Here is a 13,868-nt window from a genome sequence, read left to right as displayed (position 1 = left end):
AATTAATATGATACTATGCGATCATCTGACATCACCAGTATATCACGTGACTTCACTAACATAACACCTGACATCACCAATATAACACATGATATCACCAATATAACACCTGACATCACCAATAAATGACGTTAGCAAGATTGGACCCATTTTTAGAATTGAAAAGGAACTCATTTCAGTACGTAAAGATAATTTTCTAGTCAGGTGGAACAAATTGCTGTGATAATGGTATCTCTCTAAGGTGTGTTTTACCTTGCCTACAGTGCCATCATTTTTAATCCTATCAGCAGCTACCAATGCATAGATATTAGATTAATTCATGATATTGAGTTCCCCATATATGACGTCATCCTTCTCTAATAACTGCGTATATGAAAGGTTTCAGGAATTTAATTGAAAGAGCCATTTTATCGACAGATATTTTATTATTCAAGAACCTCTGCGTTGAGTTCATTCACTATTTCTGTAGATGCTGTCATCCATATACATTTATGTTCAAAATTGAGAAACGTCTGGGAAACATCACCTGATTTCGCAATTGTGATTAAATTTTCATATTGTGAATTGTGACATAAATTGTATTATATGGGTATATGCATACAGAATTGAATAGTTGGTGATAATGGACGGTAAATAATTGAGATTTTCACGCAATTTTATTTATTTTTGTTAAATACGTTTCGAAAATCAATTATAACTGAGTGGTCATATACTTTTATTGTCAACTAACAAGGTAAGTGCAATGTCCTGAAGTGAGATATAGATTAAAAGCAGATTTCATTATTTCCCGGGAGCGTTTTCCAAACAAACCTATGCTGCATCAGGACATTGGCAATGTAACAATTACAAAGGGCAATGCTACTCGGCATCAACAATGCGGCCGATCTAATTAGATATCCCAGTGTGTGATTTTTCATATATTTCTAATTTCTTTTTAAGGAATAATTTCATATATTGAACTTTTTTTATACTATTTAAAAACTGTTGAATAATATGTGCGATACAAATGATTTAAAAATATCTTATCAATTCTCTTTCTTTTTTATATCTTAATCTTGAAATGTCAACTTTTATCGCATTTTATTTTGTTTTCTTGTTTTTGTTTTTGTTTTTTGTTTTTTTTGTTTGTTTTGTTTTGTTTTTGTTTTTTTAACCGTGTTTATCAGAGATATATTGATAAAATATCCACAGAAATGAAAAAAATCAATATTCAACATTGATCGGTGATTTATACCGCATTGAAGGAATGTCATCTTCAAGCTTTGATGTCATTGTCTCGTATATGGTTTAAGTCTTTCAAAGGAAAGCAATTGTTTTCTTTTGATGGCGTAAACAAAAACTATGGAATATATTTTTCTCTTTTGTCGATAGCTTGACGTAAACAATGACAGATTTTCTCTTGACAGGGATAAAATGATTCTACACAAAAAGTCTGTACATCGGTATGGCCGATGATGGCGCGTTCATTACTCTAATCCTTTTGCCAATATTAGCTGCTACAACACATCGGAAGGTGGTGGTGTGTTACTGTTGTTTGGCGCACAGAAGCATTCTCTAACATCACACTAGATCTTACGGTTTTAAACCACGGGCATAATATCGGGAATGAAATGATTAATGCGTGTTAATTAAAAAATAAGTTAGAATGAACGAGACTGGTTTATAATTTGTGTTCGGTAGGGATTAATTGTAGCCTGACAATTCCTGGAAACTCGTGGAATAATAAACAATTATAGTATTTGTATATGACTACGTAACAAAAGAATCCCATGGGTACTCTATATACTGTGTGCTCACCACATATAAACTGCCATCTTCTGAACCTTTTTCGAGGACATTGAAGAGACGGAAATTGATCGGCAATACCATTTATTTCATTTCGTTTAATCGATATTTTTTCCACATTTTACCATATTTTCCAAGCCAGACTAACTTTTCATACACCATTATACCAGATATTTTGGTGTCTGGTAGAAGCTGAGGATGTAAGCTATACTGAGATTTATGCAAATACAAGAATTCATAGGAAAGCAGTAGTAAACGAGAGGAAATTATCTGGAAATGATCACATAATTAGCCAAACAGAAAATGTTTCCAACAGAAAAGCAACACGAACGTGTACACTTTTGAAAAGGAAACTTAATGCATATATTAGGTAAACCTATGAAGCATTTAATAAACACAAACAACCGTTATTATATAACTCCATACCTATAAATACATGCAGTATCACCGATATAAATTTTGTAGCTTCAACCTATATCGACTTTATCAAACTTTCAAGTTCTATGTGAATATTAATGTATTATATATTTCAATAAGTATATGAAAGCATGAGCATTATGGGGTATCGCATAAAGAAAATCGGTAAAATTTTGCGGTCAATTATTTTATACGTAAATAGAATATCGTAAAGCACAGGTTGTTTGTTTGTTTTTTCATTGACTGTCATTTCAGTGGAACCTCGTTAACGGAAATTTTGCATTTAACGAATATAAAGCAACAACGAGATATACATTACCATAAACAGAAAAGGTGAAAGGTCAAGTTGTCTCGGCCAAGGATAATTGGTCACACCGTATGATATATATCTGGAAATATGTAAGTTCCAAAAAACCGACCAGCATGAATGAGCCTTCAGCAGATGCCTGGTATAATCATCTTACTGTTAATGTCATCCTGCAGTAAATACATGCCACAGCAAGCAGATGAATCGTCAATAGCATACGTCAAATTGATCACTGACATGTTAGACAGGAATGTGCAAGGACGATGCAGGGATAAATCTCCCACAAGGTCAAGTACATTATGTAAGTAGTGGCAGTGATGACGTCATCAAGGTGTTTAGGGAGTTTGAGCTGTGACCCACGGGAAGAAAATCTATCAGAAGACACCAGTGGAGGTCCTTACTTTCATCTTTCCAGAGATTCTAAAACTCCAAAAACACATATATATCATTGTATAGACAACCAATTACGTAAGAACTATTTCAATATGATCACTTTGTTGCTAGGAACTATCGGAAATTAATATACAATGTAATTTATAACAGTAAAATACATGGTCTGTCTTACTGTAAATTCTAGTTTATAAGTTAGATCTGCAGTATTTAATCAAATGATATAAGATTCATTTTATCAGCATTTCATTTTACCAAATTGTTTGAGAATACAAGGAAGTAATTATTTTTCAACCTTGAATCTGCTTCAAGGAAATTTATATTGATACTCAAAATCACATTTAACAAAGGAGTCATTTTCAGGCCAATATAAGCGATGAATTTTACAAAAGATTCAAGTGAATAGCAACTTGTACATTATATAATTTACCAAAATATGATTAAACTGAATCATACAGTACAGCTGTTTCCCTTTCAAGTGATGTTACGTGACTGCAGTGTGGAGAAGGCGACTCGGTACTGGAAATCAACTCTGACTTGAACAAGTACTATTATTGAGATACATGTAGATTTCGGGTCGAAGGATCGCCAGAATAATTCAACGAAGGTTTGTTTTTCTTTTGAATACTGCCCTGCTATATTCCTATTAATTTATACATTATATGGTAAAACTTCACGGCAAGTTACGGAGACTTAAGTCCACCATCAGAATGGCAGTGGAATATCATAATGCATTCACTTTCTCAATCATTTTTTGTCCTTTTCGTATTGTGTACCTTTGCATGCATGATAAAGTATTTCCCATTAACAAAAATAGTAACGTAAACATTTGCATGGTGGAGGTGGTAGGACAGAAGTCCATTCGTATTAATGTTGAATTAATTGTGAGAAAACCTTTTTAATGAATGATAGAAAGTTTCCTTCTCGTAAACCTGTTACTTCATTTCGTGCACAAGTATCCCGTCCCCTGGACAACGTCAGACAATATGTAAGGTAACACAGGAAGCAAAACTACTACAAATGCCCTATGCATACATACGATAAAAATGTACTTTGACTTTCCCTCTGAAAAGAAGCGTTTTTTTTTCAAAATACGAAATTAACTTGGATGAAAAAACTAAACATCCAGTAGAACATGCTTTATACAAGTTTTTCTATCTAAGATAAAACAGTTGTTGGAAAAAGTTTACATGTTCATTTGAACTGATTCACATGATCGCCGACCGACCTCATATGTGTGTATAGTGACACCAGAGTAATCTCCCTTTGTATTAAAGGCGGACACCTTTAGAATAAGGTCTGTCAACAGTCGTTCCTTTCGATAACATGCTGTAGTGATACAGTAAGGGGTCTTAATCATTTCTGTCATCCGTAGGGTAATGAAAATCAATAAATAACTTTCTCTAGTACTACTTAATGTGATTCCTTGTGCAGTCGTTATCATTGCTGTCCGCATTGTATGACCCAGGTGGCGACTGAATTTCAGATCTAGTTTTTTCGCCTTTAGTGAAGCGTTCGCCTCTGTGAGAAGCTGTAGGTTCATTGCCTTTGTCGAGTCTGGAATGGCACTATTTTTTAAAAAATACTATTTATTAGTTAGCTGTTGCTATTTCTTGCTTAAAGGTCAGTATTTTAGCAAAGGACATTGATAAAGATTTCCCCCGTTGTCGTCAGTTTATTGTGACCGAATGAAAGTAACTAATGTGAGCTTTCGACAGTATACTTCGGCGTGACAGCGCTATAATATCAGTGTCAGTTCCGCATCGTCAAAAGGAGACTTACAGTTGCACACAACAGCCTTTCAGAAACACACGCACTAAACATACTTTCACGTTGCAAGAAATACTACACAAGACCAAACAACCTTTTAAGGGACAATTTTACCCGCCATCGCAATAGAAAGTAAAAGACACCAAATCTTTTAACGTTTTACTTGTTAAATGGTTGATTTAGTTCAAGGCTGTAAGACTTGACATGTAACGATTTAATACGAATCTTTCAATCGACATGTTTCTCAAAGTCAAATACAAAAGTTTGAAATTTTGCGAAAATATTTAAGGTCAGAACTTAGAAAAGTTATTAAATGATTACAAATTTGCATACAAAAAGTTAAAAAAAATACATTTGCTGAAAATATTTAATGAGTTAAGTTTTGAGAACGGAACCTTTAAAGCTTTAAAAGTCTCTCACATTCAACTTTAAAGCAAAAGTTTGAAGTTGAAAATCAGGAATATTTATGTAGATGGCTTTCCATAGAGTTGGTCATTTTTCTTTGACAGGAGAAAACTTCCAACCTAAGTCCACTTTTTGATATCAATATTTCCACTTCAATCAATCATCTCAAATAATCATTGGAATTGAATGGAAGTCTTTAGAATTTTACATACAGATTACCTTGAGTATGTTGAAAATCCCGGATTCACCTCTCTATACTCTACATTATCTTAACTAGTAAAACTTACTGATATCAATTCAATCTAACACAAAACGCATTAACTGTTTTAAAGCTACACCAATTTATCAACCAAAGGGCAGTAACTGGTGTCGATTTAATCCAAAAACACAATCACCAACACTTTGTCCATTATGATTTTTAAGTTGACAAGAATAGCATTTTATCGCTTCAAGGGGAGTAACTATTGCCGATTTAGTCCAAAGTTTATTCTTTTGACACAATAACACAATATCTGAGAGTAATAATTCACACAGAAGACTGTGCAGGGGATATGTTTTCCAATTATTGGATTCCAGTTGCGACTGAGTGTCATAAAATGTGATAAATCGTAACATTAATAGCTACATTTTCAATAAATATTAATAAATAAACACGCAGTATTTGTGGATGAAATCCGGGCAGTTTATCAGTGTTTTAGTTGTATAGCAGATCCCGTAATTGATTTATGCCCCTATGTGTTCTTTACTGTCCGTTAGGTGAGACGTGTTTAAAATTTATCTAACCAAGCCTTTAAATAACGATTCAGGAGCAACAAAGCCCCTGCCTAGGAAACCCAGGAACTCATTTAATAAATAAGACCAGATTTATAGAAAGTAAAATTATAATCATATTTATATATAAAAACCAATTAACTTCTGAATGTATGATATATCGCCGTCGTTTATGTAGAAGATAACAGTTGTGTATACATGTAGATTAACAAGAGTGAACGGTGGATGGCTGATTCGCCTCTCTGTTGAACATACAGCAGGAAGCCTGATCCTTGTAAGTATATGCTGTTAGCTCAAATAAGGAGAGAAATTTAAAATGAAGTTTAAACAATTAATGTGATATAGAAATATTGGAATTTTTAAAAAAAAAATTATATATTTCATTTTTATGATTAATTTTCTGTAAAATATAATTGAAATTTATTGAATCACCCTCAATATGAATCTGCTATACAGATATGGATTTCTGACACGAAAGCTGGTGTTTTCTTTCATGAACATTGATTTTGTTTTGAATATCTATCTTCTTTAATTCTCTTTAATAGCAACAAACGCTTCTCAGTTTAACGAGATTTAGAAACAAAATTGATTTTTTGGGGGAACACAGAGTTATTGAAGGTGATAGGGAAGATCAGATGTACTATATTTAATGCTATTTTAAGATTTGTTTTTCATTATAACGAACAAGGCATTCTCATTCCAGCAGAATATAGAGGAAAGTAATTGTATGTAAACACTGATATTTATCTTCTGGTACAAGAGATTTATGTATATCAACAACGTTTTCCCTTCTAGACACTTCTGATTCTCACATTTGTGAATAAATATCTCGATATTTAAACCGTAGCATGGATGTACATGCCATTTACATAAAACAATATCCAGTGTGTTTTTATGTAAAATATCGACGAGAACAAAAGATAATTATCGACATTTTATAGGGTAGGTGATTTTTCAGTTTACTAAGCTGTCAACCCAACACCCACCCACCCACCCCCTTCCCTTATATCTCTTCCTGTGGTGATATTTCAGAGAAAATTAATCAGGATTAAACAATTATTGATTTTTTACAAATTTAACCGTCTCTTCTCTGTTCAGTATACGTATACTGCACACCATCATACAATGAATTGCACTATTTCTCGTATATTAACCCGATCATGGGAACTATTTGTAGGAATCGACATCTAAAACTCGAATACTAAAATTTTGGTATTGATAGTAGTTTCAATATCCAGTTTTATGAAGTTCGTATGACTGACTCTGTAGATTAATACGTTATTTTGCCCCCCTACATGTAATGTACACACAGTCCTGTGTTCTAGACCAAGTACAAGACTCTTGAAATCCTATGTGATGAAAATATAGACCTTTAAACAAGTTTGTTTTCATTTTTAAAAAAAGACACATTTGACCTGCATGCGTGCTTTGTAAATAAATCAAATCTCCTTCAATTTTCAAAGTGTACTAGGGAGATATTCAATCGTACAAACACTGTGTAACCACTCAACTCTATATTGAGTTTATGCATTCCCTCAACATTGTCAATTGAAATGTAATTTCTCCGAAACATTTATTTAAGCTGACAACAATTACGTTTTTCAAAAGCAAATACAACATTTATCCCTTAAGTATCGTATTGAATTGTAAGCCAGAGACAAATCTATGTTCTGATCCAAGATATCAAAATGTTATTTCAATAGCTTAGACGGACCTTCTCGTGAAACACGTTCGCCTTTTGTAAAAGAGCAAATACAACACAAACCCTATTAGACAGTAAGGAGTTATTCTTGTGTGTAAACGACCCGAAGATAGTTTAGGACACTGAAATATTGTAAATTAGCTATTTCCCTTAGTTTCAATCGAAAAACTGTGCAATATTTTACCAATCTTTAATAAACACATTCTTTAAAAAAGATAAAGAAAAAACAAGTTATGTGATAAATTAAGAGATAATCTGCTCTTTAAACCCAAAGACCTCTTTTGCACCAGAAAACTCTAAAATCCAAGCTGAATTATAGGACAAATTCGTCGGTGATAACTCAATAGATTTAATAATAAAATAAAAAGAATCATTTTAAAAAGGCGTAATCAAAATCCGCCATTGACAGTAATTTGGCATCATGTATATGTCGTTGCCGAATAATTCATTAAAATACTAACATACGCTTTCATAATGATAGGATATATAGGTACACAGTTGTCTCATTTTTACAGTATAAAGTTAGATTTTTAAAAAATCAAATAAACAAACATTTTTTTGAAATAATAAAAGTTTAAAATGTTCTCGCTAAATATCAAGTTTGATATCTGCATTTTCAATACAAATGCAAATTTAGTTGTGAGAAAATGCACGAAGCTTTTAGTATAGATAAATAGATATTGCCAATTTGAAAAGTTTTACATGTTTAAATTTCCATACTAAACACTGACTTAATTTTTTGGTAGTTTTAAAGCCGATCTTGAATAAATATCGTTACATGTTGACAACACGTTGTGTTAGAGATTACGTAATATGCACCTGTAGATTACACAGGATTACACTCGGGACGTTCTATTATGTCTCAATGTTGCTAAGATAATACCGCGGAAAAATGCTAACAGTTATCTTACCTGTCCAGGCATAGGTAATTTACGAGTTAGAAACTTGATATGATCAGGTCTGTAGTAAGATATTGGTATGTGTGGATGAAACATTGGTATGACAATGCAGTTCTAGGTGTTAATACAATACATGTAAATATATATATCTTCAAAGCGTACGAATTATGTACTTTGGACAATACCAGTATATGTAGTGTTAGCATAAAAACGTATAATGCAACACTGCATGACTAGTATTTAATTACTGAACTGAAGTGTGAGGAGCGATGTTAGTCATGAAGTGAGTGTGGTGGTGTGAATTTATAGTTTTAAGTTATCAATTATGAGTAAAATATATAAAGTTTAAGTATGTGATGTATAAATTGTGAGTATAGTTTTAATATATAAATTGTGAGTATAGTTTTAATATATAAATTGTGAGTATAGTTTTAATGTATAAATTGTGAGTATAGTTTTAATAGTTTAGTTTTAATATATAAATTGTGAGTATAGTTTTAATGTATAAATTGTGAGTATAGTTTTAATATATAAATTGTGAGTATAGTTTTAATATATAAATTGTGAGTATAGTTTTAATGTATAAAGTGTGAGTATAGTTTTAATATATAAAGTTGTGAGTATTGTTTTAATGTATAAAGTTGGAGTATAGTTTTAATGTATAAAGTTGGAGTATAGTTTTAATGTATAAAGTTGGAGTATAGTTTTAATATATAAAGTTTTAGTATGTGTATAGTTTTAATATATAAAGTGTATAGTTTTAATATATAAAGTTTGAATATTGTTTTTATATATAAAGTGTGATTATAGTTTTTATATATAAAGTGTGATTATAGTTTTTATATAAAAAGTGTGTGTATAGTTTTAATGTATAAAGTGTGAGTATAGTTTTAATATATAAAGTTTGAATATTGTTTTGTTATATAAAGTTTGAGCATAATTTAGTATTTTAGATTTGAATGTGAAATCAAAGTGGCGATTGATCTCAGTGTTTTAAATGTGAGTTTAGATATTAGTTTACACGAGCCAAGTGCAACATCAGAATATGTTGGGTGCGTTTAGATTTTGCATGTGAAAGAGAGATCATGTACAACGTTCCACACTTAACACTATACAACGGTAGTTTTTCATGCTAACATTTAAAAGGCCATAATGTGATCTTTTTATCCGAAATTGAAATACTTTTATTATGAATATGAAGTTGGTTCCGCACGAGTGGATTTCCATACCTGGTATTTTAAATATACACAAATATACAAGTGTTGTGTTTATGAAGAATTAAGGGCGATTGTGCTCATCTGACCTGAGAAGATTATACATACCCGTAAAAGACCGTTTTATACACACTAAAGCTATTACAGTGTTACACGAGCCTTTTAGTCTCAGAGCTCTGTCTGTGACGGTGACACACAAACCCCGTGGGGAGCGGCATTCCTAGTACTGGACAGTATTGTCTAACAACACTCTCCCGTTTTGTGACCGAACCCTTTTAATAGAGACAGTAGATTCTATAACTCACGTACAATGTAGTGGAATCCGATACTCGTTACATGTCTAATAATTCCCTCAGTGGGTAGACAGTTGGATTTCTTCGGTGTTTATCGTCTTAGATACGAAGTCAGGATGGACAGCGAATCGATTTCTCATGTCACCATTATACCGTCGTGTTGACATTGGATTTATCTCAGTATATGTTTGCTCAACACCTATTAGGAAACTTAAGTCCAGCTAGAATACACCTCGGACGAATGTGTCCATGAATTGTTTCCTTTCGTGTCCAGAGGTGTCCGGGATTTTAACCCAATCTTGACCACACTAACTAAACGACTGATTCCGGAAAAAAATGGTCCACCTCCGTAGGACAAGGACATCTAATTTTGTCCGGAGACCAGGAGAAGGATGTCTGGACAATCACCAAATGGTAGGTTATTCTAAGTTACTATGGTCTGTTGGCAACAATAGGCTGGACACTGATGACCTTGTCTGGGTGTGTCGTTTTCGCTGTTGGTTTCAAATATTTCTTACGCTGTATGTGCCTTAAAAATTCCTAAATTGATTTTTTAAAAGGATTTTACATTTCTGTCATAACTCATACTGACTTTAATGTACAGGACCCAAATGTGTAGTATTACTCTATATTGACTTTGTTCGCTGACCCTTGGGAAAGAGTATTGAAGATATAGATCAGGTCGTACAGAAAATTAGTATACACCATAAAGTGACTGTGGTTCTTCAGTAACTCTTTCGTTATTGAAGAAAACACATGACATACATCAGAAACAAAAAATCTTTTTAAAGTGACCGATAATTCGTGATGACAAAAAATGTAATTGTTTATCAAACCAAATTATACCCGATTGAAATACTCTCCGATGCTCAAGTCCGTAAATTTTATATTTTGATACTAATTGTAGGGACAACATCAAGTATTCGAAACTTATGGTTCGCTGATAATCACAACTGTTGCCTCTGGTCATTGTGGTCAGATAAATGACGTGGAACTAATCCGTAAATCGAAGCAAAATCTATAACCGACTTCCAAGATGGCGACAATGTATTTACGATCTTTAAAAAAGTCATGACCTGTATTGGCGAAATCTTAAAGAAACATACAACCAATATTAGTGTTATGTAATATATGTAAGGCGGCGAGAAGGGATTAAATGTCCGATTTCTCATTGATACACACCTTGTCTTATTCATAAAATAATTACATCAGAGGCGATGGCCAGGGATTTGTAATTAAATCCACGACGGAGCCCCCAGTGAGCGCCTTGTTATTCTTAAATACACTCAAGTCTCTAGTATATTCAATGCAATACAGTTTATAGAAAATCTAAGTGTTCAGTACTTTATGAATCACTATTGGAAATTATCATAGTAATCTTGAAGCAAACACCTGATCTGACATGCAGGTAGGGCGTAAGGATTATACCTGCTACCTCCGTCATATGATTGTCTGAGGCGACTAAACTTAGTGTTGTATACGTGCACTAGAGAAGGGAGATCACTATGATATGTTGTTGAGTTGGAACGGTCCGGTGAGGGAGGAAAAGTTCTGGACGGATAATTTTAAAAAAAGGGGGTGGGGGGGGGGGGGGGGGGGGGAGATGGATGACGTGTTTTGGTGTTTGTAAAATCAAACGAACCTGCATCAAGACCTAAACCCCAACTTTAGGGTGATTTTATATGCTAACTTTCCTTAAGATCCCTTTGTTGCCCTAATGCTGCTTTTAACACAGCCTCTCATTTGGTCGATGCATTGAGTATTTGCCCAACAGATAAAGGTTAATTGTTCTGTACCCTTGGTGTTACATTATGTGCCAAAGGTAGCAAAAAGATCATTATGTTCCCTGTTAATCGCTCAGAATTAAACGACATGAACAATACTGATTATCCCGTTGTCAGTATTTTGTTACCGTATCGAGGCTATGGCATTTCCTTGTGATGACACTATAAAAAAGCGTCCGTCTGTGTGTGGTACCATCATCAGTAGACACTGTCTTCAAATAGCCTTGGTTGTAGCGCTGACCTTAATCCTGAATAAACATACAACCAAATATCAAAGTGATTATCATAGCGGTATAACACTTTTTTCTTAAACGTTTATAAAGTTCGTATTTATTTTCCGCGCTACATTGTCACCCTCGGCGCTTACATGGTGTAAAGAACAAAACAAATTGATACCGACGTAGGAGGAACATGTGATGCCAACGTCTAAAAACTGCAAATCAAGGGGGCGTGTTAACTGATATTTTATGTTTGATGTTCCCGGGACATGTAATTTATAGTCAATGTTCATCGTTTTGTGACGAATATTAATTAATTAATTAATTAATTTTGATTTATCTGTGACATATGTACTTCTATAAGAAAACTGTAACGTAGTCGACATCATATATAACTTTTGTTTAGAAGGTTATCAAAATGTTTTTTTAGTTTATTACGGGAGAATGTGTTAGACTGTTTTTTTATGACATTTCATCTTCAATTACATTTATCCATTAGTTCAAAAAATGTTTTTCAAAAAGAACTATTTGGAGTATAAGCTATGCTTTACAGGTTGTTATCGTTACTGAATAATTTATCAATTTATCAAAAATACTGTGATAAAATTTCAAACAAGTTTAAATTTGCATCATTCACGAACTTAAGATGAATAAAGAAAACCAATTTTATGGAAATAAAGAATTGGGAAAAAACTTGCCAAGTCTATTAAGTTTTTTAAATAAATTTTGAATTCAAAACCGGACCCGGTACCACATAGACGGCTTAATGAATCCCCACCTACAATCAACAAGAAAAAACATACCTATTGTTAACGTATATTGCGTTGACTTAACTTCCTATTTAAATCTTTCCATCGACACGTAATATCGTATGTCACACCGGTAAATCGATAAGGTATTCATTGACCTCTAAAATCAATCAAGATCTAGGTCGATGTGTCCAGGCAAGTTCGAAATGCAATCAGACGTAATAGTTATGAGTGATAATTTGTTACACTTCCGACAAAGAACACTACTCCTTTTTTATGGTAGAGGGTTTTATACGTCAAGTTCGGTGAAGGGGGTCTGTGATCCGAGGAAAGCGCTTGTGAATTAGGTGCCCGTTGATTAACGAAGTCACAAGGTTTCTAGAGAGCATACAGATTCTGTCTTCAAAATTTCAAAATTGCCTCAAGGAGAAGTTGGTTATCATTTCGTGGAGAGTATATACCTAACATGTTCACTGTGGTGAAGATCCGTTTTACGTAAGTATCAAGAGGGCGTTACAAGTAAATTGCATATCATTATTATCATCAGTTATATTTCAAGACTGAAGAAATTTACAAACAAATTGTTATAGAATCTCTTTATCAAATGCTACATTTGAAATAGGCTTTATTTGTTTATCATCAGCGATATTAGATTTCAATCAATTTAAAAGAATTAAACCTTCAATGGCCGAAATAAACAAAATTATAATATATAAATATCTTATCGAGATGGCTTCGTGGAATTTTGTTTCAATGTATCAAAGTTACATTGTAATGAACACTAGCTATTAACAGTACATGACGTTTGTTACAATGTCGTTGATTTGTTACCATATTTAGAGATGTCCTGAATGAATTTCAGTCCACTTATACCTATCGATAAATTTATTAAACATGGAATTTAAATTCAAGATTATTAAGACTTCTTAGGTCACAATAAGTAGCCCAAAGTTAAAATCAGCGCTTAAGTGTGTTAAAGTATTTAAACAACAATAGAAAATTTTAATCTTTATCAAAAAAAGACCAAAGTCTTTTATCGACAACCGCTTTAAAATTAGGATAATACTATCAACATTGACGAAATTATCAGCTCAGGCAAGGCGTAAAAGAAGGGATGCAAATCAAAGTCTTTCGGTGTTTCACCTAAAAATATTCATATTTTTG

This window comes from Ylistrum balloti, unplaced genomic scaffold (assembly GCF_031769215.1).
Source record: "Ylistrum balloti isolate Yb309-2 unplaced genomic scaffold, AGI_CSIRO_Ybal_v1 Utg370946, whole genome shotgun sequence".
NCBI lineage: Eukaryota > Metazoa > Mollusca > Bivalvia > Pectinida > Pectinidae > Ylistrum > Ylistrum balloti.
The sequence above is the reverse complement of the archived record's forward strand: the minus strand, read 5'-3'. Positions refer to the sequence as shown.